A 27,226-nucleotide genomic window follows, 5' to 3' on the forward strand; every position below is an offset into this window, starting at 1 on the left:
GAAGTAGACTGGGCAAGGGCACCAATGGAGACCATGTACCCTATGTCCACATATTTAAAAGCTGTAAAAAAAAAAAAAAAAGGCTAAAAACTGTTAAATAAGATTATCCTATCCTTCTATCTTGACAAATCAATGACAAAATCCCAAAACACTGATAAAGCTATAGTCTCAATATGATGAAAGGTAGCAAAATATCCAAGCTGGCTGAATTTAATTGTTGCACATGTTTGGATGCGCTAATGATATTTTGTATGAGTGACAAAAGACTTAAATAATTCGTAAATCATTTATTCCACATTTTCTTCATTTCAGCAAAATCACTGATTATGTTCTTAAAATAAAGATTTTCATGTAATGTATTCAATTGACAGTAATAACAAAGTAAATAGAAAGTAATTATATTCAAAATGTTTAAAATTTGAGTCTATTTTTATCAAAATGTAAGTTCAGTGAATGTACATTTTAAATTATAATTACTTTGAATATTTTCAAAAAGTTATTGCTTTAAAATATTTGTATTATCTATTTAAATTAAAGGCAAAATAAAAACAAATACATGGGGCTTCCCTGGTGGCGCAGTGGTTGAGAGCCCGCCTTCCGATGCAGGGGACACGGGTTCGTGCCCTGGTCCGGCAGAATCGCACATGCCGCGGAGCGGCTCGGCCCGTGAGCCATGGCCGCTGAGCCTGCGCGTTCGGAGCCTGTGCTCCGCAACAGGAGAGGCCACGACAGTGAGAGGCCCGCGTACTGCAAAAAACAAACAAACAAACAAAAATAAACAAATACATAAATACACCAACATTTTAAATAAAGATTATTTAAATATAGCTGAACTTTAAATTTAACTCTGAATATTTGATTAAATCTTATTAAGTATATTTATAAAATTAAATTATTGCAATTCTCGTGTTTAATATCTATCTAGTCATCAATAGAGAATCAGTATTATGTTTCATGCATGCTACATACACATATTTACATTTTAAAAGTAATATGAATGGTTTGCTATTGTGAAATATCCTCAGTCACCTGTGCAATTATTGCAAATGCATCTAATTCTCAAGTACCTCCAGGACTATGAGATGGAACACAAAGAGAAGAAAGACAAGGGATTCTCAGCACTCCTGGCTAATGATACTGTGTTAGGCAAGAACCTATTGCGTTCATACTCTTTGAAAAGAAAGATTTGACAACTTAATTCATTTGTCTTTTCTTATCTAAGAGCTTCTGTCACTCAAATCTTTCCAAAGTAGTTTTTATTTCTAATATGGGAAGCAACACAACCCACAAACCTTTTGTTTTGAAGACATAGGGCAAAAGAGGTACAGAACTGCTGCCATGAGTTCAGGATGGTGTTATATCAAGAAGAAATATTTAGGGTAATGGGTCACATTTGAACCAGCATGAAGTGCTGCATCTCTGGGGCCAGAGGCCTTTAATCAAGTTAGTGTGTGTGTGTATGTGTGTGTGTTAAATTCTGGGTGCAGGTCAGGGGGCTCTACTGTCTGGGTATTGGGGAAATTCAGGAGCAACCATCCTAAAAAACACCTCTGGTGTCAGAATTCGGAAACACATATTTACGTGATAGAGATCCTTCTTTAATTAGCAAATTACAAATAACATTTATGCCAAAAATCTACTTCCCATTTTGCTGTGAGAATAGTTTTTTCTTTTCTTCCTTCCTCCCTGCTCCCCCTTCTTTCTTTCCTTCTCTCTTTCTTTCTCTCCCACTGCCCCCTATGTATTGACAGCACAAATCTAAACTGGTCTGGGATACATAAGTCAATTTGCATTCTGAACTTGGTGCCAGAATTCTGTTTTTTAGCAGTCTTACTGAGATATAATTCACATACCGTACATTTTTATCCATTTTAAGGGTACATGTCAATTTTTAAAAATTTATCAATTTCTTTCTTTAACGCCATGTGATTTTTTAATTGAAGTATAGTTATATTACAATGTTGTGTTAGATGTCAATGTTTTTTTATTTGCAGAGTTGCTCAACCATCACCACAGTCAACTTTAGTACATTTTCGTTATCCCAGAAAGAAACTGTGTAGCCATTAGCAGTCACTTCCTATTTCCCCCCAGACTCCTCTCCCATCCTTCTCCCTTCCATCCCCTCCCCAGCCCTAGATAACCACAAATCTACTTTGTGTCTCTATAGATGTGCCTATTCTGGACATTTCATATAGTTGGCATCCCACAATATGTGGTCTTTTGTGACTTCTTTCACTTACAGGGTTTTCAAGGTTCACCCGTGTTTGTAACATGTCTTAGGACTTCATTCCCTTTTGCTGCTGAATAACATCCCATTGTATGTATATATCACTTTTTTTTTTTTTTAGGCCGCACCACGAGGCATGCAGGATCTTAGTTCCCTGACCAGGGGTCAAACCCGCACCCCCTGCAGTGGAAGCGTGGAGTCTTAACCACTGGACCGCAAGGGAAGTCCCACTACATTTTATTTAGCCATTCATCAGTTGATGGACATTTGAATTGTTTCCAATGAACATTTGAGTTTTTGGTTATTATGAATAATGCTGCTATGAACATTCATGTACAAGTTTTTGTGTGGACATATGTTTTCATTTCTCTTGGGTATATACCTAGGAGTGAAATTGCTGAGTCATATGGTAACTCTATGTTTAACATTTTGAGGAATTGCCAGACCGCTTTCCAAAGAGGCTATACCATCTTAAATTCCCACCAGCAATATATGAAGGTTCTGATTTCTCCACATCCTTGTCAACACTCATTAGTGTCCATCTTTTTCGTTATAGCCATCCTACTGAGTGGGAATTGGTACCTCACTGTGATTTTGCTTTGTATTTCTCTAATGGCTAATGATGTTGATATTTCTTTTTAATTGGCTATTCCTGAAGAGAGAGAAAACAAAAATCTTTGTAAACAGCCTCCTCAGTGCCACGCTCATGGTGTTTAGACATAAACCAAATCATAGAATGAAAGTGTTAGAAGGGACCTTAGACCCAGGGCAGGCTTCTGCTTTGCAGCCCAGCTCACCTGTGGTTCTTCCACTGTCAGAAAGTTCTGATCTTTAGCATCTTTAGTGAGATCTTTTTTTTTTAATCTGAAACTTTTTTTCTGAAAATTTTAGTTTCTGGGCCTAGCTTTGCTCTCTGAAGCAAGGTAAGCTCTGTCTTCACCCCAGGATCCATCTCCTTCATTTGACTAAACCCATCTACATATTTTTAAAGACAAGCTTTGGCAGTCCACTAAGTTGTTGCCTTTTCCTTTTCCCTTTTGGGTTAATGAATGCAGCCTGAGGCTGCTGTTGCAGATGTGGCCACCCTTTCAGGCTCAGACAACTCAGCAGGGATCCTCATGGAGAGCCCTCAGGTCAGAAGGGTACAGACCAAAATCTGGGCAGGGGGGCATATGTAACTCCAAGAAACATTCTGAAATCACCTTGCTTTGTTTTTAGTTACTATTTTTATTTTGAAGTTTCAAATAACTTTAAGAGGGGGTATGTGATTTTTATGTTTACTGAGAGGGAACAAAGGTTAAAAGGTGTTGAGGATGCAGTCTATACAAACAGACTGGTCCTCCTGCCTTCTGTATAAAAAGAGATACTTTGAGCTCAATTCCCTCAACCTGGCACACAATGAAAAGGCAGCTGCGATTGCTGCATGAGTGGGTGACTGTAAGTGTGTGTACCTGTCCGTGTGTCCGTGTGTTAGCTCCAGGTCTGCTGGGAACCTGGTCTTCCCTCTCCGATTCATCACGTCTTTAGTTCTCTCTCTTTAGACCTCTCAAGGATTCTCTCTCCTGTGTTTGCTCAGACTCTGGAACTCTGTGGACAAAATGTCCTAAGCTAATTTCTCTTATTTCATATTCCTAATCCCCCATTCTTCCTCATCCAAACTGATGATTTTTCTCTGGAAGACACTGTGCCCCATTCTCCCTTTCTTAGAGAGACCTCATCTTTCTCTTGCTCTCTGGAGCCTGGACTGATGCACTGGCCTGCCTTCTCTGTCTAGTCTTTCTACTCTGCCATTGCCTACAGCTGCCACACTGATTTCTGGAAGCACAGGATCCCCACCCTCCACTCCATAGCTTGGAATGGAATTAGAGGCCTTTCAAAATCTGAACTTCTCACCTTCGGCAGGGGGTACGTCTTTCTCTCTTGGCATGGCTCCAGCCCAGCGACCTAGCAGCTACAAGTGGCCTTCATGGGTGGGTGACTGGATCCCAGGAATAGTTCACTGAATTCCTTTCTTTTCCTGGGATGCACAGAGCTCATGCTCCTCTCAAAGGCTTTGCTTTGGGCTGGTCCCTCTGGTAGGAGCACTCTTCCAAGTGTTCTCCCCTGGGCTCACTCCTTTTCATGATTCTGATGTCAGCTCAGATAACACTTCCTCTGAGCCACCTTCTCTGGCAGGCCTCAGAGGGAACTCAGTGACAGAAAGGATTTCTTCTGCTTTGTTCCCTGCAGTATTCCCGGCACCCAGAACAGTGCTGGCAGACAGCAGCCACTTGATAAATACTTGCTGAGTTATTAGAATAAAGTGGCTTCTACATAAAGTACTAGGTTGCATAAATTATGCCTTTCTGTGTTGGGCAAGAAAGAAACGGAGGACTGAACAAAGAAAGGAGGAACCAACAAGAGAAGGGGGGAAAATAGCTCCTTATAGGGCAGAGGACAAACCTGGATAGCTGGAGAGAAAATAGGGCACAGGGTTCAAGGCCTATTCTTCACTTTCTCTGATGTGGAGAATGCTTTCTGCTATGATTAAAGCAAAAGCCAGGCTTAGCTTGCAGAAAAGGACATTTTTGAAGAAACCAGAAAAGGAAACAATCCCTCCCCACATCCCTCTTGCCTCTCCTGATTTTCCAGTTTTCATCACCAAAATTAAAAATGGGTATATAAGTGTCAATTCTCACCACATATTAGATAATTCCTTAGTTAAAAATATCAGCAAAAAATGGGGTCCAAATTCAAAGGACACAAATCCTCTGAATTATATGAAAATTTAAAAAGCAGTTCCTTCTAAAGTGCACATCATTTCCTGAAACTTTTTCGCTACTCTTTAAGGTGCTTTGCTCATGATTGGCTGACAATATATAAAGAAACTGACAATACATAAAGGACGTTCCCAACTCAACCCCATTGTGCAACTATTCTGGATATTTTTTGTCAAACTGGATCTTCTGCTTCCTTTGCCAACTGAGATCAAATGGATGCATTAGGTCATGACATTAATATGAAATCATTTCCACCCTTGTTTTTCTTTCTCCATTCTTACTCTCTTTTTATTATGTGTAACAAGTCAGATTGTAACCTTCAAAGTGAGGAACTAAGGCAGACTGCTAGCGCTCTGAGGCTGAGCAATGCTGCTGATCTTGTTTAGACCATTCAGTCACAGCTGAAGGGTGTTATGCACATGATTGTTCAGGATGTGCCATCATCCAAGGCTAAAATGACGTCACCAGAGTGAATTACTCTGGGGCTTTGCAAATCTGCAGTGCAGGATTTGCCAGGGAAAATGAAACCATTCGTTCTTTTTACTCCTTCCATCCCCCATGTAAGTAAGTATTCTTTTTCTAGTGGCTTCGGTTTTATGCTGAAGAGGAACCTGGTCTAGTTCTTTCTGGTACATGAAAGTGTCAAAGAAACAAAGGCTTCATCAATGTAATTATGCAGTGCTTTAGACCTCTGTACATGCTATGTTTTCTCACCCCTGGGTTTGGTGCATTATGTTTCCTCTGTCTGGCATGTTCTTCTCCCTGGCCCTCTCCCCGTGTCTTTCTGGTAAACTCCTATTTATTCTTTAAGACCATTTCAAATGACTCCTTCTAGGTAAATTTTAAGTACATACACGTTTAGAGTTGTTACATCTACCTGATGAATTAACACTTTTATCAAAATGTAGTGACTCACTTTATCCCTAATAATACTTTTTGTCTTAAACTCGTGTGTATGGTATAATAGCCACATTAGCTTTTATTTATTTATTTATTTTGGTGAGTGTTTGACAGCTTTATATTTTTTCATACTCTTTTCTGTCCTTCTGAATCCTTACCGTTTAACAAGTCTTTTATAAAAATATATTTGGATTTATAATATTTTTCAATCTAATGTTTTCTCTATTTTTAATAGGTCGGTTTAATCCGTTTACATTTATTGCAATTACTGATATATTTGGATTTATTTCTATAATCTCATTTTGTGCTTCCTATTTGTACTGCTTTTTCACTGCTTTCTTCTCTCCCACTTTTCCAAATGTTAAACTTTGTGATTCTTCCTTTTTCACAAACACGTTTGATGGGCTACCCATACATGATTGAACCAGTAGGTTTCTGTCTTGTTTCTTCAAGTTTCTTTTTTTTTAAACATCTTTATTGGAGTATGACACCACATTGGAGTACAATGGTGTGTTAGTTTCTGCTTTATAACAAAGTGTATCAGCTATATGTATACATATATCCCCATATCTCCTCCCTCTTGCGTCTCCCTCCCACCCTCCCTATCGCACCCCTCCAGGTGGTCACAAAGCACCCAGCTGATCTCCCCGTGTGATGCATCTGCTTCCCACTAGCTATCTGAGTTTCTTCTAAGAAGGCAAATGAGAAGATTCTAGCAGATGTTTATAATTACTCATTGCATCATCAGGAAAGAAGAATAGCTATGAGGAGACTTGGTGAAAATCTTTAGTCCTTAACAATTCGCACTGGGGACTAAAGCAGTTTAGCAGCCAAGTAGCTAGTTTTCGAAATGATGAGTCAACAGTGTGCAATGTTGGGTAGAGAAAGGTGGAATCTGTGTAAAGTATTGTGAGGATGGTACCTAAGAGGCAAATCCTTGTGTGTCTGGCATACCTATACTGGTGTGTGCTGAGACTGCGTGAGGAGGCGAGCCTCCTATGATTTGTTTCTGTTCAATCACTTGTAAAACCCTCATTCACTTGGTGTGTCATTATCATACTTGGCCTCTCTTGGCTAGAAATAAATCACAAACAAAACATAGTGAGCCATTAAATTGCAACAGGACTCAGTCATAATTGGACTGCCTGACGATCCAGAATATGCTTATATCTATTTTTAAGATTATCACTTAAAAAAAATACATATGTTTTTTAACATACTTGAAGCAAGTTTTACTTTGTGGTGTCTTTTCTGGAAATTTTTTAATTGGGAAAAATAAGTATAGCAAAGCAGTTAATAGTCTGGAATTTGGGGTTTGATACAGACTGGGATTTGAATCCTGATTCTTCCATGTACTAGCCATGTGATCTAAGGCAAATTACTTAAGCAAGCTAAACCTCAGTCTCCTCATACTCTAAGTGAGGTTAATGATAAATCTATACATAGAGTTGTGAGAATTTAATAAATTAAAACACAATAAATTATAAGGTCTTTGGCATAAAATTGTACCAAAAGAAGTAGTAGCTATTATAATGATTATTATTTTTTTTAAAATAAGGAGCTTCTTGGAGGCATTCCTTCTTCAAGTCTTTGTCCCTCAACTCGGAATAATAGGTGGAGGATAGGAGCTGAAACTAGATGGTCTCTTTGCCTCTCGGATTTAACAGGCTGAGTATGGTGGAAATGCCTTTGAACTTTAAAATGCCCCGAAGGATGTCAGGAGTATGACTTATACCCTCATGTGTGCCGTCCTGAGTTAACAGACATCAAAGGTGTTGATAAACTCTTTGTTTCAGCAAATGTGACCTCCTTAATAAGGCTAGCCTGATTTCATGCCCTCAAATCCTGATCTCCCCTCCAAATCCAGTTAGAAAGCTATCAGGCACCACACAGTTGCCAATCCTCTCATTTTCAGGAATCCATACTCCAAGGGCTAGGGGGAATCCTGTCCTGAAATGCTGATATAGAATTGAGATTGCATTTTCCTATACAAACATGATTATTTGTAGCTGATATGTACCACTGAGCTCAGTACTATTAACGATGGATAAAATAAGACCTTTAGGACCTACCTGAGATCCTAACGTCTTTAAATAATATGTTTCCCAATGGGAAATGTGTTCACAGTTCCACATAATTGATTTGCAAATAAAATATTGAAATATAAACCATTAGGAAAATGGGGCTGCAATCCTTCACATCTTTTTTTTTTTTTTTTTTTTTTGACCACGCCACACAGCTTGCAGGACCTTAGTTCCCTGACCAGGGAAGTGTGGAGTCCTAACAACTGGACTGCCAGGGAATTCCCTCTTCACATCTTTAGTGTAGGAAAAGGAAGAAAAATTCTGCAGACCACCCAAAGTGTGGGAACAGTTGAGCACTGTACCTTTCTCTAAACTGGATGTCAGCCAGGACAACAGATGAGCAGTTTCTTGCGAAAAGCAACACTGGCTCCTTAGTGACCACCAATGATGGGGACAGTGAATTAGGTTTGGTCGAATAGCCACCCCTGTTCCCTTGCTGTATCTGGATGCCTTATTATTCCTTGGAGAGTCTTTCTCAGAGGAGAGAAGACCATCTTTTTTCTCAGGGCTTTCTGGAAGTTTCTGAGTATTGCCTCGAAGGGGTCTCTGTGGCTACACTACCTTACCCTAAATTGGCCTGGCTTTAAGCAGCTCTCCAAACTCTCTGCAGGATCCCTCTCTATCCTTTTGTCACTCTTGTGTATGGCATTTGACCACCCTGGGCAAGGGTCTTCCATCAATCAGTCAGTTAACAGGCAGATGCCAAGAGTCTACTATTTATTGCTCAGAATTCCTCTAGGCTCTGTGACAGTCCAGAAAAGAAAAAGTTAGAATCTCTTCTCTTAAGGCATATAAAAACTTGTTCAGGAAGCAGTATATGTGAGATGTTAAAACACAGGATTCAAGTTAGCCAGCCCTGATCTATATCCCAGGTGTGTACCTTGGGCCTCAATTTTTTCATCTGCAAAATGGGGATGATAAAGTAGCTATCTCATAAGGTTGTTATGAATTGTGTTGCAAAATAAAGCACTTAGCACATAGTAAGTACTCAGTAAATGTTAGCAGTTATTATTATTATTTTTAATCATTATTCAGAAAGTCCCAGATGTGGTATAGACTAGTCTGGGCTGTGTAGGAACCTAATAACACTTTCCTCAATGCCCTCCTTAGTCTTCTCAGACCTGGGGGAGGAAGTAGTACTTTGTGGGTCACAGAAATGGATGGGGATGAACCGGTAGGAGAAGGGAACTTCCTTTGCCCTTGAACAATTTGCTACCTAGGTGGGGATTCAAAACATAACACAAAATGCAGCTTTAATGTAATGGAGCAGAATCTTAATTAACAAGAACAAAATGATGTGGTAAAAACTCAGTATAAAGAAATGCTTATTAATAAGTCTAAATTCTGGACTCTGGGTAAAATGTTCTGAGTGTGTTAATACCACCCATAGCTCTGTGGCATCACAGCAGAGAGGCCCTTTTCTTACCCCCAGCCCCAGAGCCCTGCCTCTCTGTCCCCTCTGTCGATTTCTCTTCCCTGACAAAGTGTGATCTGGACGAGCCAGTGAAACATAATTCCGAGTCCTACCCACAGCCTTCAGTGATTTTGGAAGAAAGGCAAGGGTGATTTCCTAGGGGAGCCCCATGTTTGTTTTCATGTTTTAAAGCAGGGACTGGTGGAGTGATGAATGGTGAAAGCTCTCTTTTTAAAAGAAAGAGGTTGACTCTAGGTGACTCTGACTGGGCTTTTGCCGAGGATGGTGTTTACTTTGCAGGCTAATGACAGGGCTGGCTTTCTGGGAGTGTTGCAATGAAAGAGATTCAGAGGCCTCCACGGACCTCCTCTCCAGCAAGGCTGCTCCGGCTGGCATCTCGAGGGCAGTTCCACTGAGCTTGGGATTTGGATGTGAGGCACAGCTTTTGTCTGAAGATTTTTAATCAAACATCTGTGTGGTTTTGCCCTCTGGATAAATGTGTGTGTTTGGCAGCAACAACATCTCATTCTTTTACTTGATTATGCAACTCTGAGAAGAAAAGCAAAACAAAACAAAAAACATCGTTGTGATTCTATATTACTTAAAAATATTGTTATAGGGCTTCTCTGGTGGCGCAGTGATTGAGAGTCCGCCTGCCGATGCAGGGGACACGGGTTTGTGCCCCGGTCTGGGAAGATCCCACATGCCGTGGAGCAGCTGGGCCTGTGAGCCATGGCTGCTGAGCCTGCATGTCCGGAGCCTGTGCTCCGCAACGGGAGAGGCCACAGCAGTGAGAGGCCCACGTACTGCAAAAAAAAAAAAAAAAAAAAAAAAAATATATATATATATATATATATATATATATATAGTTACAGAATTTGAAGGCACCATAGAAATCATCTGCAGATGTGAAAAGCTGAAGCTCAGAGAAGGCAAGTGCTTTGTCTAAGGTTGCACAGCAAATGAGTGGCAGAGCTAAGAATGAAATTAGGTTTTCAGCTCTGGTTCTGTTCTCTTTTCATTATTCTACTTCTGTTGACAAACATGGACAGTTTTCTTCTCCCTTTCATTCAACTCTTCTTTTTTTCCCAAACCCCACAAAGAGCCAAAATGATCAAGGAAATCATAATTCACTCCCAAAGCCAGTTTGTTGCCTGTTGGCCATGTTGTGTGGCTTGCTGGTTCAATTAAGTTGTTCAACATTCCATATGAGAGCGTACAAATTACCACTGATTGTAAATAAATCAATTTAGATATTCAGGGTTTATAAATATAAAGAATTTTGCTTTCTGTCTCATCCTATCTCTTCCCTGGCTTTCTTCCCCCTGCCTGCCTCTGTTAAGAAACTTCTTTTTTTTTAAAGACTTCTCTTGGGATACAAATTCTGGTGAAATCCTTCACATTTTCTTTATTTCCTATGGTTTTATATGATCATTGTTATAATGACCAATGTTGTAACAATATATATTTTGCAGATTTTTTAGTATATTAATTTTGCCCTGTAAGTTTCTCAAGTTTTCTAATGAGAAGGGGGAGGAGGGTGCAGATAGGACTAGGGAGAGAGACTTTTGAAAATGTGGGCAGGGTGTTTGTGAATGTCTGGGCTGTGGAATATTTTGTGGCATGGTGGGTGTTTTGAACTCTCTGGAAAGTAATAAGCAAGCCCCACACATACACTTGATGGAAGTCCTCCAGACTGTGGACAACACAGAAGCCTTTGAGAAGTCTGAACTGCGTCCAAGTCAAATTACAGCCTAGTGTGCTAGTGCAAATGAGAAGCAGAGAGAATCAGAGGAAATGACCCTGGTCCAGGACCCCTAGGAGACCCAGGGCTCAGTGCTGGCTCTACCACTAGTGGTAGCGTTCTTGTCTGTGGAAAGGGTTCCTAAGAGCTCCTACCTCATGGAGTTGCTTCAATGATAAAAAATAAAATGATGTATGGAAAGTGCTGAGCACAATGCCTGGCGCATAATAAGCTCTTGTTATTTGTATGAGATCCCGATAGGCTTCTGAAGAGCTGACAGTCAACCAGACAAGGTCCCTACTTGGGCAGTGAGGAACCAGGGCTATGGCCACAAGATTTGAAGTCAGACACGGCTGGCTTTAGATCCCAGCTCCGGCATTTTCTAGCTGAGTGATCCTGGGTGAGTAACCTAACTTCTTTGGGCCTCAGTACCTATCTCATAGGGTTATTGCATGGATTAGGGATGCAGCTCATGTGAAGGCCCTGGCTTACTGCATGCAGTAGTGCTCAGTAAATGGTGGTTACCGTTCTAGGTTCTTAGAGAAAGGGGCTGCAATAAACTGGAGGAGTGAGGCAGCTAAGACAGCTCGTCAACTGTGGGGGTTGAAAGAACCTAGAAAAGCAAAGTTAAACGCTTTGGGGCCCGCGTTAGTTTCCTGTGGTTGCCACAACAAATGACCGTAAACTTGGCAGCTTAAAACAGTAGAAATGTATTCTCTCACAGTTCTGGAGGCCAGAAGTCCAAAATCAGTATCAATGGGCTGATACCAAGGTGTCAGCAGGGCCACACTCCCTCCAAAAGCTCTAAGGGAGAATCCGTTCCTTCCTTCTTCCAGCTTCTGGTGACTGTTGACAGTGCTTGGTTCATGGCTGCATTACTCCAATCTTTGCCTCTGGTTTCACATGGCCTTCTCCTGTGTGTGTGTGTGTGTGTGTGTGTGTGTGTGTGTGTGTGCGCGCATGTGCGTGTGTGTGTGTGTGTGTGTATGAGAGAGAGAGAGAGAGAAATCTCCCTCTGTTTCTCTCTTATAGGGACACTTGCAGTGCCATTAGGGTCCACTTAGATAATGCAGGATAATCTCTCCATCTCAAGATCCCTCATTAAATCACATCTGAAAAGACCCTTTTTTCTTATAAGGTAACACTCATAGGTTCTAGAAATTAGGACCTGAGGTCTTTGGGGAGCCATGATTCTGCCTACACAGGGTTTAAGGCATCAGTGGTTGGGACAGGATTCCAGTTTGCCTTTCCCTGGAGTGATGTGGCAGGGCCAGGAGGGGAGAAGAGCCGTCACCAGGACAGAGGCAAGACAAAGCAGGGCAGAGCAGGGATGTGGGAGAGACAGGTACAGACCACATGGCAACAGGCAGGGTGACATCAGTGAGGCTGTGGGGCAGAGTGGAGCTCATCACCAGCGTCTGGGCAGGGACATGTTAACGGCCTCCAGGAAAAGGCATGAGTCACTTAAACACCTGGCCAGGGGAAAGAAGAGACCAAGGCGTGGCTGATTGCACCGCCTGGGTTCAGAGCCTTGGTGGGCTGTATTGGGAGCCTCAGACCCGAGAGCCTGTGCCTGACCTCCCTAAACTGGGCCCAGCTGGGCCGCAGTGAACAGGACCCAATCCCTGTCCTTGGCGAGATCACATCCTGGTGGGGGAGGCAGGCATATTCAAAGTGCTCTATTAGTAATGCACATATCTCTATGGGTCTGAGAATAGTTATTCTACCTGGAGCCAGAGGGTGGTAGATCTAGAAGCTTTCAAAGAGACATTTGAGGTGAGTCTTCAAGTTTAAGACGTTTTCTAGGCAGAGGTAGGCAAAGTCTGCTTGACAGATAAGGAGACACGTGGGGCTGGGGACACCAGCTGTGACTCTGCAGGTTTCCGGATTCCACCTGCCTGAGACACATGGATCCTTTTTCAAATCTAAACAGGCAACAGAGCATCACCAGGATTTATCTTCAACTCGGAGCTGCAATATAAAACAGAACTCCAGGGCTTCCCTGGTGGCGCAGTGGTTGGGAGTCCACCTGCCGATGCGGGGGACACGGGTTCGTGCCCCGGTCCGGGAAGATCCCACATGCCGTGGAGCGGCTGGGCCCGTGGGCCATGGCTGTTGAGCCTGCGCGTCCGGAGCCTGTGCTCCGCAATGGGAGAGGCCACAGCGGTGAGAGGCCCGTGTACCGCAAAAAAAAAAAAACAGCAACAAAAAAAACAGAACTCCAAAACTGGAGTTAGAACATGTAAGCTCAAGTCATGGCTTTTCCTTGCCCAGCTGAGTGACTCTGGGCAAACCACAAAGGCCTTCTGAGCTCCGGTGCCCTGTGTGTAAAGTGAGGGTAGTAACATCTTCCTCAGAGGACAGTTTTTAGGATTGAGTAAAATAGTGCGAGGGAAATGGTCTAAAAATCTACATGCTGAAATAAATGTTAGTTTCCCTCCTTCCTGAGAGGTAAGGCAGCTTAGTCTGACAGACCATATATGGGGCAAAGGCTCTTCCTGCTGGGGATGGGACAATAGTATTACCGAATACCTTTATGGGTGTTAAAGGCATCTCACCTTACCAGAAATTAGACTTGTTTGTTTTCTCAATTGTATTTTCTTCCTCATTCTTTCCTCCCTCTATGCTCACAGGTAAACACGTAGAAGGATTCTGTCTGGTCCTTTTGCACGTTTGTGTCTCTCAATATCGCCAGTTTGAGACTCCATACTCCTAAAAAGAAGGGGGTCTCTCAGTCATGGTGAAACTGTGCAACTCAGATTGGGACTTGAACCCATGCACTGGGACTCGAACCCGGCCAAAACCCAGATTGGGGCTTGAATTCACGGTCTTTTAATTAGAATCACTCACCTGGTCTCAGGACTTAATAAAGCTCAGGTTCTTGATGTCTCATTGCAGAAAGAATTCAGCAAGAGACAAAGCAATAGGTAAGAAGTGGATTTATTTAGAGAGAAGCACACTCCACAGAGTGTGGGCCATCTCAGAAGGTGAGAAGCCCCAAAATCTGGAGTGGTTAGTTTTTATGGGCTGGGTAATTTCATAGGCTAATGAGTGGGAGGATTATTCCAACTATTTTGGAAGGGGTGGAGATTTCCAGGAATTGGGCCACCACCCACTTTTTTTTTTTTTTTTTTTTTTGCGGTACGCGGGCCTCTCACTGTTGAGTCCTCTCCCGTTGCGCAGCACAGGCTCTGGATGCACAGGCTCAGCGGCCATGGCTCATGGGCCCAGCCGCTCCACGGCATGTGGGATCTTCCCAGACCGGGGCACGAACCCGTGTCCCCTGCATCGGCAGACGGACTCTCAACCACTGCGCCACCAGGGAAGCCCCACCACCCACTTTTTTGCTATTTGATGGTCAGCCTGGGAACTGTCATGGCACTGGTGGGTGTGTCACTTAGCTTATGCTTATGTTATTACAGTGAGCTTATAATGTGGCTCAAGGTCCACTGGAGGTCAAATCTTCCACCATCTTGGACCTAGTTGGTTCTAACCAGTTTTTGTCATGTCCTATGGCTATGTCATTCTTTTAAAGTTGTGCCCTGCCCCCTTCCCTCCTGTTTCAATGGTGGCACTAATAAATACACATAGTATGAGCTAGTTCCCATCTCATAAAAATGTTCCAAAGATGAAACAAGGTACTTGTAAATTACTTAGCACAGTGCAGGGTTACTATTAATTGGTCTAAAAGGGAAAGATTAGGAATAAAAAGAAGCAAAAGTTATTTAGAAAGCCAGGAGATGAAATGGTGAAATCAGCATTTTCAAACTCTCCCATGATTTCCAGTGGTTGGGTCACCGGAGCAAATCCACAGCAAATTGTGATCTGATAGGAGGGCTGCTGATAAAAGAGCCTTTCCCCAAAGCTATCTTTTTTCAGAGAGCCTGAAATTCCTAGAGAGCCTTTGTCTCTTGACAAAGACATTAAGTCTCTAGGAGTTCTTTGATAAAACAGAGAGGTAACACATTAAATCGTTAACAGTTTTGCTGAAAATATTTAACATCAGCATTGGGACCTGAAGGAATTAAGCACGGGACAGGTAAATTTTGACAGGGGAGGTGGAGTGGGTTGAATGGTGGCTTCCAAAAGACACGCCCACATCCTGGAACCTGTGGGTGTGACTTTATTTGGAAAAAGAGTCCCTACAAACGTAATCAAGTTGAGGATTTAGAAATGAGATCATCACGATTATCCAGGTGGGTCCTCAATCCAAGGACAAGTGTCCTTATAAGAGACACAGAGGAAGACAGCCCTGTGAAGAGGGAGCTATGCCTGCCTCCCCCACTAGGATGTGAACTCACCAAGGACAGGGATTGGGTCCTGTTCACTGTGGCCCAGCTGGGCCCAGTTTAGGGAGGTCGGGCACAGGCTCTGAGGTCTGAGGCTCACCAAGGCTCTGAACGCAAGCAATGCAATCAGCTAGACCTTGGACTCTTGGTCTCTTCCTTCCCCTGGCCAGGTGTTCAAGTGACTCACGCCTTTTCCTGGAGGCCGTTAACGTGTCCCTGCCCAGTTGCTGGTGCTGAGCTCCACTCTGCCCCACAGCCTCACTCTTGTCACCCTGCCTGTTGCCATGTGGTCTGCAACCAGCCTCTCCCACATCCCTGCTCTGCCCTGCTTCGTCTTGCCTCTGTCCTGGTGACAGCTGTCCTCCCCTCCTGGCCCTGCCACATCACTCCAGGGAAAGGCAAACTGGAATCCTGTCCCAACCACTGATGCCTTAAACCCTGTGTAGGCAGAATCATGGCTCCCCAAGGACCTCAGGTCCTAATTCCTAGAACCTGCAAGTGTTACCTTATATAAAAAAAAAAAAGACTCTTTTCAGATGTGATTTAATGAGGGATCTTGAGATGGAGAGATTATCCTGGATTATCTAAGTGGACTGTAATGGCACTGCAAGTGTACCTGTAAGAGAGAAACAGAGGGAGATTTCTCTCTCTATTTCTCTCTCTCTCTCTCTGTCTGTCTGTCTGTCTGTCTGTCTGTCTCTCTCTCTCTCTCTCTCTCACACACACACACACACACACACACACACACACACAGGAGAAGGCCATGTGAAACCAGAGGCAAAGATTGGAGTAATGCAGCCATGAACCAAGGAATGTCAACAGCCACCAGAAGCTGGAAGGGGCAAGGAGCAGTTTTTCCCCTAGAGCCTCTGGAAGGAGTGTGGTCCTGCTGACACTGATTTTGGCCCATTGATACTGATTTTGGACTTCTGGTTTCCAGAACTGTGAGATAATAAATTTCTGCTGTTTTAAGCCACAAAATTTGTCATAATTCCTTATGGTAACTACAGGAAATTAAGGCAGAACTTAGGAAGGTGAGGGGAAAGTCTGAGGTGTGTACCACTGAAGGTGTTGGCTACCAGCACTTTGAGGCAGGGAGAGACACTCACTGAGAAAAGCCCACTTTCAGGTGTTGTGTCCTCCGTTTGGTCGAACCCCCGGTTTCCCTCACCTTGCTCACTTATTGGCTTCTGCTGGTTTTGACAATGGCCAGTATTTATGCTGTTCTTATTGTGGGTTTGCCAAACTCTGCTCCAGGTTCTGAGCACAAGGCAGTGAACGAGGCTGGGGGATCCCTGCCATCACAGCGTTCCAGTCCTGGTCCGGTGGAAAGGCACCAGCCCTCAGCCTGTGTCTTAGCCTCTGTTCTTGCTGTCACTCACACTTGGATTTAGCCGTGGGATTGCAGCGTTCTGACCTTAACCTGTTCTTCTACTTGTTTTCAGCTTTGGCTATTTCCTGGTCCCCACTCCTCTTCCATCTACTCCTTTCATTTCCCAGGGTTGGCACTTGGCTCCTGCTGTATGCCCGGCCCAGCCTGGCACTTTTGGATCAGCTGATGCCAACTGCTCCATTATCCAGCACCTCATCGTGGACCCATCCACAGTGTGCGATGGCCTGGTCTCTTAACATCCTGCTTTGCCTCCTGAGTATAACTTCACATTCGTTCTTGGATTTTTACCACTGCTTTTGATCTCCTGGCTCTGATCCCAAATCTAAAAGGTGTTAGCAATTTGCAGTTATCGACCTGCCCCACCTACCTGGATATAGCACGGTGAGGGCACCCAGAGTAGGTTAAAGAAAGCCATGATGAACTGGACAAGATTTCTGTTATTGTGATCTTGAGATGAATGCCAGCCACACCAGCTGACAGTTTAATTGTCACGGCGCTTCCAAAGGAGGGAACACTTGGCTGGCTTCTTTCTTATACATTGCAGCTTGGGCCAGGTTCATAATTCTACTTTGTAGACTGTAAATAATCTCTTTGTTCAAAGCAATCTGTTTATTGTGGTGTGTCTAACCCAATGATCAGCATACACGGCTCTCCACAACTTTCTCTTCAGTTCATCTTTTACTCTTTCTTCTCTTTCCTAGGATAGGGTAGAAAAGGTGAGAGAGAATATTTGAAAAGTCTTAAAAAAATTTTATCGAAATATAGTTGATTTACAATGTTTTAGTTTCAGGTGTACAGCAAAGTGATTCAGTTATACCTATATACATATATCTATTCTTTTTTAGAGTCTCTTCAATTATAGGTTATTACAAGATATTGAGTATATCTTGTATGCTGTATACCTGTGCTGTATAGTAGGTCCTTGTTGGTTATCTATTTTATATATAGTAGTGTGTATATTTTAATCACAAACTCCTAATTAAAAGTCTTTAAACAACAGCAACGTGTGTCTGAAGTTTTTAATACTCAAATGTAGGTCCTTTTAGAACACGTGGTGCTGGATGAACCTTGAATGTATCTTTCTGTTTATTTCTTTACAGTGTTGTATAGCAAAGGAGTGAGAATGTGGGGGAAGAAGAGAGAAAGGAACTGACTTTCACCGAGTGCCTCTAAGTACCAGGCACTGGGGTGGGTACTTTGCAGATACTATCTCATTTAAGGCTCACAACAATCTCCAGAGTTAGGTACTATTATCTCCTTTTATAGATGAGGAAATTGAGATAGAAGGCTCAAAAGACTTGCCCAGGGTCATGAAGTTGGGATTCAGAGCTAGAACTTGAACCTGTACACGGATGTCGGTACCTGATACAAATGGAACAATAATAATGAAATACTTTTTAGAAATCAGCTAGGAATGGAACTAAAATACGTCCAAAACACTGGAGGCATATATTACCTCTTTGCTAGAACAAGGGCTGACATGGTCTTTAGAAACCTTGAATTTCGTTCTTAATGGAGACTTATAAGCGTAAAAGGAACTGCAGTTGTAGCTGGAAGTTGCCGCCTGCAAGTCTGCTTTTTTAGACTCTGTCTTGCATTAATTAACATTCCCAGAGCTCTTTAAGATACAAAGATAAGAGCTGTCATAGGCCTGACATACTGCTCCCAAAGCAAGGAAACAGTCCGGAGACATCGCATGGGCCTGGCTGCTGCATAGGTGTGTTCCAACAGCTTGCATGGTATAGGGAAGGCCCTATACTTTGGAGATGCACCCAAACGAAATTCTCTGTAGGGAGATTTCAGTGCTTGGGCAGAAGGTTCTCACTCTCATTAAAATAAAAATGCTCTTTGGACGTATTAGTGATTATCTGTTACTTTCACCTGAGTGGGAAGGAATTTCCAATTCTGTCCAGAGATCAGTTTTGGTTAGAGGAAGAGAAAACCAAAGGACCTCAGGTGCCAGGGGCTGGGAAGAGGGGGGTGCATACAAAAGCAGTGAAGTCCAAGACCAGCTCTACCCAATCCCATGTTTTGCTTGGGGTTGGTCCTTGGAATGAAACAGTATTTTACTTCTCCAGCTAAAGGCCCAGGTACAGGCACTAACTGCAAACAGGGACCGGAGGCTTGGAATTAGATGGAAACTTCCAGGGAAAGAAAATATAAGCACAAAGAGTGAGCAAAGGGCAGAAAGGTATTTCAGAAATCGAGGTCAAAAGGATTTCCTAGGGCAGGGGGTAAGAGAGGGAGCCAGGAAACAACAGTAAGAGATCCACGTGTGGCGGGAAGGAGATATAGAACCATCTCATGCTTTTTGATTGTTGGTGACAAGACACACAAAATGCTGTGTGTTGTCCTTTTCACCGTGATAGCCTTTACTTTCCTCACAACACCGCTGCAAAGTGGCGTTACTCATTTTACATGGGGAAGTTGAGGTTGGAGAGTAGGAGTGCCATATCTGAGTTTGAATCTTGGCTCCGGCACTCATTTGTTTTTTTATTTTATTTTAACATCTCTATTGGAGTATAATTGCTTTACAATGGTGTGTTAGTTTCTGCTTCACAACAAAATGAATCAGTTATATATATACATATGTTCCCACATCTCTTCCCTCTTGCATCTCCCTCCCTCCCACCCTCCCTATCCCACCCCTCTAGGTGGTCACAAAGCACTGAGCTGATCTCCCTGTGCTATGCGGCTGCTTCCCACTAGCTATCTACCTTACTTTGGTAGTGTATCTATGTCCATGCCTCTCTCTCGCTTTGTCACAGCTTACCCTTCGCCCTCCCCATATCCTCAAGTCCATTCTCTTGTAGGTCTGAGCACTCATTGGTTGTGTGACCTCGGAAAGTGTTTGACCTTCTCAGCCTTCTTTCCCCCTAGTTACAGAACAGGGGTGAGAGTTCCCCCCCCTTCCATGTTTTAGAAGCTATTCATTTCACACTTAAATGCAGATGATGACGATAATGATGGACATTATAATAGTTTACATTTATTGAGTAATCACTTTGTGCCACACACTGTTCTAGGCACCCCCCATATATTAACATATGTAATCCTTACAACAACTCTGTTAGGTAGAGATGATCTGATTCCCATTTTACAGATGAGGAAACTGATGCACTGTGAAGTTAAGTAAGTTGCCCAAGGCCCCCTAGGTAGTAAGTGGGAAAGAGAGGCACAGATAAACCCCTGGGGCCTGGGTAGTGTAGATTTGCAAGGATTGGGGGAAGAGCTGGCCTCGTGCCACCAGTGGGCCCTGCACAGTCTTTGCTCAACAGGTGGGAGCTCAACAGGTAGTGCTGACATGATCAGTTTCTTCGTCTAGGTCCTCCCTGTCCTGGTCGTCTCCTCCAGAAGCTTCTCTCTCTGTCTCCAGCCTTGAGTTCCTTCTTGCTGGTTTTCAGCTGCAGGCCTTGTGATCCAGTTCACCTCTTCTGGCCAGGCTTTCTCTCCTCAGTCAGGTCTTGATTCCGTCATCTGTCACCAATCCCCACCGCCACATGTCAACAGACTCCCAGTTTCCTGTCTTTTGCTCCTCTGGTTTCTCTATTTCCAGGCACCCCATCACTGTGTTCACTTCTCGGGGTCTGATCCTTGGAGGCAGATTACACTGGCTTCAGCTCCCTAAACAGTTACCTCCAGGAGCACTTGGTCCAGGGGGATGAGAACATCCAGGGGGATGTTCTCTGATCTGCATGTCAGAGAAGGAGGGAGGTGGGACATGATTGACCTTGAAGAGTATTATACTTTGTCTCCGAGTAACTATTAGAAAGGCAAAGCTGGTGTGTGCTGGGCGTGGATAGGGCAAAGAGTCCCAGGAATGTGCACCTGGAGCTCCTGGCCACAAACAGCGTGACCAGACCTGATGATGAGCCCCCTATAAGACCCCAGGCCTTGTTGCTTCAAGTTTGAGATCCAGGGGCAAATCTGTCAATTTAAGATGCTGGAAAGTAAATTGAGCCTCCACTGATGGCCTTCTTGCTGCGGTGCAACTCTCTCCACCCCCACTCTCTGAATTTTGTTTAAGAAGCTACAGGTGATAGTAGTTAAGTCACTGGATGATGAAATTGATTTAAAAAAAAGCCTCTTTGGTTACACAGGGCAAACCTGGAAGAGTAGAGATGCAGAGAAACCTACACCTCCATCGCCTTAAAACAGATTAAAAGACTGATGGGAGCTTGTGACCCTAGGTAGTGGAACCACCCTGTGCTCACTGGCCTGGGAGCACTGTGCACGGCAGCCGTGGTGAGTAGCTGATGAGATGCACACCCAGCTCGTATCTCAGACACAGCCAAGGCCCTGAAGCCTCCTCTCGCTGCTGTGCTGCTGCCATTTGCACCCTGTGGGTCCTTCCTGGAGAACCCACCCTCCCCTCCTCCGGGCCTGGAGGAGGGAGCAACCTGACTGATTACACCCACCTCCCCCAAAGCTCCTTTTAGAGCGGGCTGTTCCATTTCCCCTGTAGCTTAGCAACCCGAGCCCCTGACAAGATTTACTGAAGAAAAGCTTGACTTTCTCCCAGCAGGTTTTCTTTTTCCTTTCCTTCTCTTTTCTTGTCCTTCTTTTCAAATAATCAGACCTTGACTATGACCAGGTCCTTGTGGATTTCTCCCAGAGATGCTGTTTTCACCTTGCCTGGCTTGCCTGGACTCCTGCACAGAAACCCGTTTCCTCCCTGGTCTTCCAGCATCAGGTCTCACCCCAGTCCGCCTCCATGCTGTAGCCAGATTGATCTTTCTAAAGTTCAGCTCTGATAAGCTTCCTCTCTTGTTTAAAACCCTGTGGTAGCTCCCAGGAGAAATATTCCCACATGGCCCTCCAGCAGTGAGCCCTGCCTGTCTATTAGATGTTACCCATTGTCTGTCACACCTTCACACCCTCTGCCCCCCTGGATTATAACTCTTTCTTGCCTCCAGATCTTTGAATATGCTGTTAAAGCCCTCCTTCTTCTTACTTAGCTGTGAAATGTTCTTCAAGATTCAACTTAAACATTGGCGCCTCTGTGAGCCTTCCCTGACCACTCCCCAGGCAGCAGTGACAACCCCTGCCTTTACTTCTGAGGGTTATATATGGAATTGTCACTAGACTGTGAGCTCCTGGAGGGCAGGGAGTATTTCTCATCCTCCAAAATGTGGCCAGTGCCCAGCACAGTGCCTGATGCATAGAGGGTGATCCACACATAATCAGATGTGTGAATGAGGGATACTGGAAGGAAGGAAGAAAAGAAGGAAGGGAGGAGGAAGGAAGGAAGGAAGGGAGGAAGATGTCATGGAAACAAGCGAGTTTGAACATCCAGTAGGCAAGATGCAAGGGTATAGGGAAATGGAGCCCAGAGTGACGCCTGGCCACCAGGACGAAAGCGGCTTCTCTTTGATTCCTGGGACTAAAACTTGTGGATCAAAGGCAAAGCAAGGTGGGCTTCTGGAGGCCTGGCACAGGTACACGGTAAGAGAAAATGCAAAGCCACACCAGTTGAGCCCATTTGCTTCCGGATCTTTTGCTCTGCTCTGAATCACAGGGAGGCTGACCACTAGAGGCTCCGTGTCAGTGGCTTCTGGCTGGGTCTGACCAGTCAGAGGTGTTGGTGGGAAGCTAGGGCATTTTGGGCAGTGACTCTTTTTGGGTCTCTGGTACCGGCCAGATAGGTCTGCTACTATTCCAGCGTTTGGCAGGTGACCCTCGCCCCTGGGCTCAGGTAACGCTGCCTCTCTCTCTCTCCTCGTCCCTCTAGTCCTTGGGAGTGATGGTTGCTTCCAGCCGCTCGGGGTTGCCTCATCATCCCCTGATAGATTTACCAGCTCCTCTGTCACGCGTGTAACTAATTCCATGCATTAAATCCCCTTCGTTGTGAGTATTCAGTGCTTTCTGTTTTTTGGTTGGACCCTAACTAATATACCAGCTGAGTTTAGGGACCCCACTAAACTGATAGTGAGGTCACTGATGCGTACCTTGGAGGGGGTGGTATATTTCTGTCTTTTTTCTGGTTTATGATGGGGTAAGGGTATGCGGTGTGTATGTTTAAACCGGATGGGTGGGGGGGTTGGATGCATTTGTTTGGTTTCCAGACCACACTGCTGCTCACTTTGAGCTCTGAAGGCCCCCTGTGCACGGTCTCCACCCAGTGGTTCCACCCAGCCCCCTGCCCCTGGGGAGGAGTTGGGGGTTGGGCCTCTGCCCCTGAGTTCCAGTTGGAAAAGTAGCCTAAAGGAGGATGTCGGGGAAGCAAGGAGCTGGTGAAAGGAAAGAGAGACTGCGAGGCATGAAGAAGGAAGGAAAGGAAAGGGAAAAGATGGGGAAGAGAGAGAATGGAACAGGTGTATCCATGTTTATCACAGTGTCTGCACATAGTAGGGCTCAACTGATATTTGTTGAACGAATGAAAGATGAGAGGAAGTAGAAGGAACAGGTGGGGTGCACGGGTAGTACTAGCAAAGAACAAGGGGAGCTCAGTCCCCATTCCCACTGTGTCGTCACCCTACTGCAGAGCCTCTGAACAGTTCACCTACGACAGCAGCTTCCTAACGGGTTTCCTCCACTCTCCCTGACCACTGCTTCAGGGACTTTTCCAAAATCACAATCTCAGTTGCTTGAGCCAATGCTTTAGTGGCTCCTAGAAGTGTAGAGATTAAATTCTGTTGTGTACTTCCAAGCACCATCTTCTACTACCTGCTTTCAGCCTGGACTCTTCACGTCGTTCCCCACTCCTGGAACGTCTGGGAGGACCATTTATTTATAAATGACCTGCTTCCTCTCTCTCTCTCTCTCTCTGTCCTTTTAAGGCCTGGGATTCTAAGGGATTTGAGGCAGGCCTAGGGAACAGAAAGTTAGATAATGAAACTCAGATCTGGCCCTCAGCCCCACCTCCTGCTCTCCCATAAATTCCCTTTGTCTCTTGAAGAGCCTGGGATGACGGTCCCACTCCAGCAGCCAGGAGGTCACTGCGATGGTTCTCACACCCTGGGCTCCTGAGAGAGCATGTGGAGGATGGGATGCGGCAGGCTCTTGGTGCACAGAGGGGCCCAGCCCCCCAAGGCAGGCTTTGTTCACGCTCAAAGAAGTCTCACGGTGCCCGCTGCTGAGCTGTGTGCCCAAGCAGATGTGGGGACTGGCACTGGGCAAGTGAGGAGGAGACAGAGGAGCATGTCAGGTGGTGCTTCCCCACAGCCCGGTGGGGCAGCCTGTGACTGCGTGGGAAGCCGAGCTGGGCCGTAAAGAATCTTCTGCTGACTTTGCCAGGAAAACTAGAGGACACCTGGTTCGACCACACCACTCAAATGCATTCCAGTTAACATTTGCAAACACACGTGGCGTGGCACGGCACGGCGGGTTTGATTTGCACAGACCTGGGTGTGACTCTGCTACTTACCAGCTCTGCAGGCAAAGTCCTTAATCTCTCATTTTCCTCATCTGTAACATGAAATAATAAATACCTTTGTTACAGAGTTCCAGGTATTTGGCACCTGATAAGGCTTCAGTAAAAGGACACTCTTATTATTACTGCTATTTATTAATTTATAAATTATTTGAGACCTCTGGGGGCTGAACTCTGTGCTTGGCCTTGAGGCTACACGGGAAGCCACAGAGAAGAATAAAAAGCTGTCAGTACTTTAGGGAACTGACAGTCTAGAACAGGGTGACCAAAGTATGGCCCTTGGGTCAGTTCTGGTCTAGTGCCTGTTTTTGTGAACAAAGCTTAATTAGAACACAGCCAAGTCCATTCAGTTACACAGTGTCTATGACTGCTTTCATGCTACAGTAGTGGAATCAGGTTGTTGCAACCATACAACCTACAAAGTCCAAAATATTTATCATCTCGATCTTTATAGAAAGAGTTTGCTGACCCTTGGTCTAGAGAGGAAGATGGATATATAATCAGGATGAAGCCAGTTGCAGGAGAGTGTAAATTACCTAAACTGACGGCCCAGAAAAAGAGAGAATCAATTCTGACTTGAGTGGGCATTAGGGTTTTAATCCAGGCCTTGAAGGCGGAGAAGGAAATTGATCGCCAGCACCTGGGAGTGGGGAGGGGTGAGAATAGGCAGGTCAAGATGACCACAGGGGTTTTAAAGGGAGATCGTGCACATGAGGATGGAAGAGACTAGAAATTAAATGGCTAGTTCACTTTGGAGTCAGAACTTAAACCTAGTTCAGTGCCTTGTAGGATTTATTGTACATTACTTTATAGTTAGATAGCATTTCGTAAAATGCATCAACACGCATCAACACATACTGTCTGATTTAATCCTCACAGTCACATTAGGAAGTAGGTATGTCTAATCTGATTTTACAGATAAGGGACACTAAAAAGAATAAGGATCACTCAGCCAGGAAGTAGCAGTGCGGTGCCTTGAATGCAAGGAAGGGGCCTATGACAAGGGTACAACGCCAGCACAGGTGGGAACTCTGTCATAGGAATATGTCCCGGTTACCTGATGCATGACGTAAATGATGCCCTAAAAACACAGGCAAGGGAAACTTGGGCCTGCACAGCTGGGGGTTATTCAAAATTCAGGATATCTTTTTCTTTTCTTTTCTTTTCTTTTGCGGTATGCGGGCCTCTCACTGTTGTGGCCTCTCCCGTTGCGGAGCACAGGCTCCGGACACGCAGGCTCAGTGGCCCTGGCTCACGGGCCCAGCCGCTCTGTGGCATGTGGGATCTTTCTGGACCGGGGCACGAACCCGTGTCCCCTGCATTGGCAGGCGGACCCTCAACCACTGCACCACCAGGGAAGCCCCAGGATATCTTTAAGATCTGTGGTGTTTGTGCACAGAGTCAGATGCTGAGAGAAGAGCCCAGGGAAGTATAAGATGAGCCTGTGCTGACCTCCAAGAGCTGTGGGTTCAGTTGAGGACAACCCTCAGAGTCCCCTAATGGTTTGAGGCTGTTCACGTCAAGTGACCAGTGTGTGGTGCTGACAACAAGGGCACGCGAGTCAGAGGCTGTATCAGGAAGGCTCCATAAAGAGTGTGGGGCTGGAGCTGAGGCCTGGCTGATTCTATGCCATGGATGAATTCAGGCAGCCATCTCCTCATATCACAAAATCCTCATAAAACCATAGAACCTCAGAGCCGGAAGGGACCCCTGTCCTTCCTATCAATTTACAGATGGGAAAACTTGAGTCCCCAAGAAAGGACCAAGGTGCCTAATAAGTATTGATATGGAGTTCAAACCCAGAGCACTGTTTTGTCCCTTTCCTCTGAATTAACCCTGCAGACTTCAGGTTTTCCATTTCCGATCCACCTTAAAGAGTGCTCATAGATGAATATTCCCCAAGCCCCGGTGGTTTCATGACACTCTTCTCCCTCTCCTCTCCCTGTCCCCCACCCCCCACTCTTAATATCTCCTTGCTTCCTTCAGGATAAAGGCCAAGGCTTAGCCTGAGAGGCTGCTGCGGATAGTGGATAGGAGTGTGAGACCTGGCATCAAACTTTCTGGGTTTGAGCCCTGCTCTACCACTTGATCACTGTGTGGCCCTGGACAAGTAATAAAACCATCCTGTGCCTTAGTTTCCTCATCTATAAAATGGCTGTAATCACAGTAATTACCTCAGAAGTTTGTAAGGAATAAGCAAGATAATTCACAAATGAAACATAGATTAGTGTCTGGTATCTAGTAGGTGCTCAATAAAAGTTAGCTAAATTATTGCCATTAGCCTGGTATTTTTCTGACCCTGCAATTGGCCTCCAGCCCATTTTTCCAGCCTGGCCTCCCCAAACAGGTCTACTTACTGTCTCTTATAAGCCAAGCGTCATCTTGCCTCTTGAACCCTCCTCTCTGTTCCCCTTCTCTTCCCTGCATTAACCTCACACTCTTTCTACTTATCTAAGTCTGCCTGTTTTACTGGATGCCTTTGAAGCTCCAGCCTCTGGTCACCTCTTCTTTCTTAGAAGTCTTGCAGCACTCAGTCTGGACCTCTCCCTTGGTGTCCTGCTGCCGTTATCCATCTTGTACGTCCATATCCAACCGTTCCCAAGGGGCAAGTTCAGGGTCCACCTAGCACTTCACATCAGATTTTGCACTTGGCAGGCAGGCACTCATTCAGTTCTTCATTTATTGAGTGCCTATGATATAAAGAGGTCTTTGCTCAACACTAGGGGTACAGGCTTGATGAGCCCCAACTCCAGGCTCACAGTGTGGTAGGAGACAGACTCACGGCCAAGTGCTCGGCACTGGAATGGGAGTGGGACCACAGTTCAGGGGAGCCCGTGGAGGGAGTGAGTAATCGGTATGTTTGAGGGTGGTGACAAACAAGGGTAAAGGAACTAAAGAGAGAGATTCCAGAGTCATTATACCAGAAGAGTGAGTGGATCTGGGCACTGAAGGACAAGGAGTTAAAGCCGATTCTGGGTGTTCTAGCCTGGACAACTGATGGCATCTGTCTGAAAGGTACACGAGCCGGGTACCTGGGGGCTGCC

At 44.8% G+C, this 27,226-nt stretch overlaps 2 long non-coding RNA genes across 3 annotated transcripts in view; one reads left to right on the top strand and one right to left on the bottom strand.

The window, feature by feature from the left end:
• The window catches only part of LOC125960895 (uncharacterized), a 124,220-nt gene that overhangs the window by 26,894 nt on the left and 70,100 nt on the right, over positions 1-27,226 (top strand). For both annotated transcript variants that reach the window (XR_007471034.1, XR_007471035.1), the window contains one exon: positions 20,911-21,055. This is a non-coding gene — a long non-coding RNA (uncharacterized LOC125960895). The remainder of the gene's footprint in view (positions 1-20,910; positions 21,056-27,226) is intronic.
• LOC125960898 (uncharacterized) lies at positions 12,039-14,109 on the bottom strand. The gene is made up of 2 exons (XR_007471039.1): positions 13,979-14,109; positions 12,039-13,840 (listed from the first exon to the last, which is right to left on the bottom strand). It is a non-coding gene; the product is annotated as an uncharacterized LOC125960898 (long non-coding RNA).

Source organism: Orcinus orca, chromosome 13 (genome assembly GCF_937001465.1).
Source record: "Orcinus orca chromosome 13, mOrcOrc1.1, whole genome shotgun sequence".
Classification (NCBI taxonomy): Eukaryota; Metazoa; Chordata; class Mammalia; order Artiodactyla; family Delphinidae; genus Orcinus; species Orcinus orca.